This window comes from Oncorhynchus masou, chromosome 10 (genome assembly GCF_036934945.1).
Source record: "Oncorhynchus masou masou isolate Uvic2021 chromosome 10, UVic_Omas_1.1, whole genome shotgun sequence".
In the NCBI taxonomy this organism is placed as follows: Eukaryota; Metazoa; Chordata; class Actinopteri; order Salmoniformes; family Salmonidae; genus Oncorhynchus; species Oncorhynchus masou.
Genome location: NC_088221.1, coordinates 47,520,978 through 47,526,965, shown reverse-complemented (window position 1 = coordinate 47,526,965; position 5,988 = coordinate 47,520,978).

Here is a 5,988-nt window from a genome sequence, read left to right as displayed (position 1 = left end):
ACAAAGACCTGAGTATAGTAAAGTGTGTGTGTGTGTGTGTGTGTGTGACTGACGGACGGACGGACGCTGATGTACGTCTCAGCTATGTTCCTGTCTCCTGGCCTTTCACCATTCTCACCAAACCCACAGTCCATAACTAACATTTGTAGTTCCACTGCCCTCATCTGACCACTGTACATACTGTTATATAAGTACATTTACAAAAGCCGAAGAATATACGCACATCCAGGTACTTTCCACAGGTGCTGGAGTTGTAGGCAAACTCACTGAAAAACAGAAAGTTGCTCACTGCTGCCAAAACGAAAACGCTGCTCACTGCTGCCAGGTGATATTTATTTATAACCATTAGGTCTTCATCAGGCCTCCATATCCCAGGTGGGGGTGGAAAGGTCCTATATATAGGGGCAGTACTCAGTGACATCACTTCCTGAAACAGATGTATTACATAGTTTCACAATATTAACATTCAATGTATCAAAATATATGATCATACACAGAGCATGTGATCAATATTTATAGTAATATACATACAATTTTCAATTAGGATTAAAAAACAACTATAGATTTTAGATTTATTGGAACTATAAAAACGGTTTCAAGTCAAACTCCTCGTTAAGGCCAAGAGGAGATGCCTGTCGATCCAGAAAGATGTAAATAAGACAATGAAAAGAGACTCCTTGTCGTTTCTCTGCAATCCAAGATGCTCTACAACAGTAAGCAATCCAAGATGGACTCCCTGTCATTTCTCTGCAAACTTCTACAACAGTAAGCAATCCAAGATGGACTCCTTGTTGTTTCTCTGCAAGGCTCTACAACAGTAAGCAATCCAAGATGGACTCCCTTTCGTTTCTCTGCAAGGCTCTACAACAGTAAGCACTCCAAGATGGACTCCCTGTCGTTTCTCTGCAAGGCTCTACAACAGTAAGCAATCCAAGATGGACTCCCTGTCGTTTCTCTGCAAACCTCTACAACAGTAAGCAATCCAAGATGGACTCCTTGTTGTTTCTCTGCAAACCTCTACAACAGTAAGCAATCCAAGATGGACTCCTTGTCGTTTCTCTGCAAAACAACAGTAAGCAATACAAGATGGACTCAGTCTGCAAGCAATCAGTAAGCAATTCTAAGATGGATTCAGCTCTAAACTGGATTCACCTCTAAACTGGATTCAGCTCTACATAAAGCTGTCCCAACAGCAGAGTCCCAACACTTTACCGCTGCTACACCGGTCTTTCAGCGGAGCCTTGTCTGGCATCGAAGCAGTTCATTCAGCCTCATTTACTGCCTTTAAAAAAAACATAGCTGATGTGGCAGACTTGCTTAAACCAATGTGGTTTCTAATGACAATTAAGATCTACAAACTATCGCATAAAGGGATAAGAGGAAATCCATAATTTTGATTAAGACATTAATGAGTGAGCTAGGACGGACATAGTTAATATAACTATTTGTTCAGAACTTTTGAAATATACAGTGACAGAATTCAGAGCATGGGCCGTTCTTACAGTTATCCCTGTACACCAAGTCAGAACCGTAGGATAAATAAAGGTCGCATGTAAGGAGACAATGCAAGCTCTTACAATATTCTATGATTACATTTCTCTAAAACAGGTTATAACGCTACACGTGCACCACCAAGTCAGAACAGCAGTAGGTGAAATTAAGAGGGGAAAATAGACCAGTTTATTAAGGTGAGGCACATGGGCTACTAACAGCATGTTAAACAACATACAGTTAGTATGACTTTCTTAGCAACATTATACATATCTCCCTTGCATATTACATCCTTTATGCAGCAGCATACAATACATTTTTGGACTCACCTTGTTGTACAATGCTCACTTGGAACAGGAAGGTGAAGCGGCAATCTTTCATGGGCAAAGTTTGTCATCAGACTTTGTCATCAAAGTCTACCATTCTCTGGATTTATGGTGCTTTCAAGACAACTGGAAACTAGGTTGAATCATGATGGCGTCAGTGATCTTCAGGTTGTAGCTCTAGAAAGAGGCCCGAGTTCCCGACTTACAACTGTGCGTTGGATGACCGTTCAAAAGTATTTTCCCAGTCAGAGCTAGTTTTTTCCTGAATTCCAAGTTGTCTTGAACCCATTGAAGTCAGATTTCCCAGTTCCGAGTTAACACTTGTTTTGAGTATGGAGAAATTATACTGGATTGACAGCATGGCCAATGTTGAATGTTTATCATTTTAGCATAAGCTTGGAAAAGAGACCCTTAAACCTAGAATTGGTACCACACACGCACGTGTGGTACTACACACTTGCGTGGCCACGCACGCCTCCAACTCAATCATCAAGTTTGCGGACAACACAACAGTGGTAGGCTTGATTACCAACAACGACGAGATGGCCTACAGGGAGGAGGTGAGGGCCCTCGGAGTGTGGTGTCAGGAAAATAACCTCACACTCAACGTCAACAAAACTAAGGAGATGATTGGATTGTGGACTTCATGAAACAGCAGAGGGAACACCCCCCTATCCACATTGATGGAACAGTAGTGGAGAGGGTCGCAAGTTTTAAGTTCCTCTGCATACACATCACAGACAAACTGAATTGGTCCACTCACACAGACAGCATCGTGAAGAAGGTGCAGCAGCGCCTCTTCAACCTCAGGAGGCTGAAGAAATTTGGCTTGTCACCAAAAGCACTCACAAACTTCTACAGATGCACAATCGAGAGCATCCTGGCGGGCTGTATCACCGCCTGGTACGGCAACTGCTCCGCCCTCAACCGTAAGGCTCTCCAGAGGGTAGTGAGGTCTGCACAACGCATCACCGGGGGGAAACTACCTGCCCTCCAGGACACCTACACCACCCGATGTTACAGGAAGGCCATAAAGATCATCAAGGACATCAACCACCCGAGCCACTGCCTGTTCACCCCGCTATCATCCAGAAGGTGAGGTCAGTACAGGTGCATCAAAGCTGGGACCGAGAGACTGAAAAACAGCTGCTATCTCAAGGCCATCAGACTGTTAAACAGCCACCACTAACATTGAGTGGCTGCTGCCAACACACTGACACTGACTCAACTCCAGCCACTTTAATAATGGGAATTGATGGGAAATGATGTAAATATATCACTAGCCACTTTAAACAATGCTACCTTATATAATGTTACTTACCCTACATTATTCATCTCATATGCATATGTATATACTGTACTCTATATCATCGACTGCATCCTTATGTAATACATGTATCACTAGCCACTTTAACTATGCCACTTTGTTTACATACTCATCTCATATGTATATACTGTACTCGATACCATCTACTGTATCTTGCCTATGCTGCTCTATACCATCACTCATTCATATATCCTTATGTACATATTCTTTATCCCCTTACACTGTGTATAAGACAGTAGTTTAGGAATTGTTAGTTAGATTACTTGTTGGTTATTACTGCATTGTCGGAACTAGAAGCACAAGCATTTCGCTACATTCGCATTAACATCTGCTAACCATGTGTATGTGACAAATAAAATTTGATTTGATTGATTTGACACACCCACTCCACTGAATAGCAGGCTAGTGATTGCACTGCAATGCTTGCAGTTGACCACTGATTCCTTCCACACCACCCATTGTTGAATTTGTGATTTCCAACTTGTTGTGTAATGTTTGTGTCCAATGGCCGTTGAGCACCGATACGTTTGATCTATAATTTCTCTTCATTATTTGTCATCATATGACAAGGATTAAAAAGGATTTGCCAGTAGCTTGTCGACTTGATTCAAAATGGTGACTGCTAGCCTGCAAGCTAAGATTTTGAGAGTATGATGTCCAATCATAGCTACTGTGGATATACCGTGATTTGATGTAATTTTATCTGTGGCCAATGACCTTGAGCCTTCCTGGAAGGGCAAGTAACTCTAAGGACACAAGGAGCTTTTGCTCTACCCTTAGATTTATCAGTGATGTGTCCCCATGTGACAGAACAATCATAGAGAACATTACCAACCCCTACGCTGTATTTTCCGCTGGCTGCCCCACCATCACAGAAAGCACTACCACTGAAACACCTGCATTTTGACTATGCCACTACTGCCACTACTACTGTCTGTATTGCTGACGATATACATTGTACTGTCTGTGTCCATATTATGTCAAGTTACCAGCATCACCAACCTCCAGACACCAGTGACTTAAAAAAAAAAACTTTTTTTTTTTTTTTTAAATATTATTTTTCATATATTTTCTCTCTTCCTCTCACGTCTTCATTGTCTGAATTGTAATATATTTTACGCTTATTTACTGCATTTAAAAAAATATACAATTTCAAAACTCAAAAAATGCTATTTGGAGAACAGCAAAAACAAGCCAAAATTACCCATTTTCACCATGGCTGCTGTAGCTTCATTCACTTCAGTGCACCTACAAACACAGTGTCCAGTGTCCAATTGCTTTAATAAGTAACCGAGTTAGTATCTGGTGTGGCCACCAGCTGCATTAAGTACAGAGTAACGTGTTCCCTTTTTTAAAATTGGGTAAATATTACAGTTATTTTGTCAAACAACGCTTGCGTTACTTTGACTCATATCTTTACTGTGCACTTATTTCCATGATGAGATCTCAACTTGTTTCCTCATTCAGTTCTCGAGTGAGCGGAAAAAGACTGTTTGGAGAAAAGTCATGAAAGCTGCTGTCCATAGAAATGTACAGAGAGTGCTCTGTTTGCCATGGTTCACTCCTGTGATAGGAAAGCCCATAGCAAGTGTGCCATCCTATAATTTTTTTTGTAGATAAGTTTAGATGTTTATTTAGTCACATGCACAGGGTCGCAGAAGTAGTTGCAGTATACAGTGACATTCTTAATAACCTTTTTAGGACTAGGCATTCCCCTAGCGGGACAACTTCTAGGGAAACTGGAGGGAACGCAAATCAAATATATAATCATAATAAAAAGAATTGTGGATATTAAACATTTAGGTACATATAAGTGTCTTATATCGGTTAAAATCTTAAATTCTTGTTAATCTGTCCGATTTACAGTAGCTATGCGATTGTTTGAGGATCAAAATATTTTTACACCGGCAAAGGTTTCATAAATTCACAAATGGAGATTAAATATTCACTTACTTTTTGAAAATCTTCTACACCTGCATTGCTTACTGTTTGGGGTTTTAGGCTGGGTTTTGGTATAGCACTTTGAGATATCAGCTGATGTAAGAAGGGCTTTATAAATAAATGTGATTTGATTAATGTCAAGATCCTCAGAGATTCATTTGTTTTCGTTCTGTCATAATGATAGAAACTCAAGAAAAGCAGGCATAATTGAGGTAGGCTAACTTGAAGGTAACTTTTGTAGATTTTAGGCAAATGCTCTTTATCTGTGAGATAGGTCCTCATTAGCATATCTTGTCTATGCAGTCTCGCACCTAGGTGTCGATAGAAACCATCCGGGATGCCAATCAATCAGCGCCAATCAGCATGCAGGGACTTTTAAATTCACAAGCAAATGTGGGACAGACAGAGAAAGAATATAAGCTTGTCTTACCCTGTTTGTAAAACAATTAAGTAACATCTTTTTTTATTTTACCTTTATTTAACCAGGCAAGTCAGTTAAGAACACATTCTTATTTTCAATGATGGCCTAGGAACAGTGGGTTAACTGCCTGTTCAGGGGCAGAACGACAGATTTGTACCTTGTCAGCTCGGGGGTTTGAACTCGCAACCTTCCGGTTACTATCTAAATGTAATTGTGAACTGTATAGCCTGAAAACATGGTTAAAACTATAATTTTGATCAAATGGATGGGCCTTCATGGCGTCTGTATGAATTTGAGTGGTTCGGCTACATTTCTACAGCCACATCCCTCGGCTGTTTTTCTAAAAGGTGGCATATTTCCCCTTTAAGATCAGTGGATGACAGAGGGAATGTCTTTTTTTTTTTAAACAAAATATTAAATGAGTCATCGTGCTACATGGGCCTACACAATCCACACTGGAACTTGTTTGATATTTTACAGAT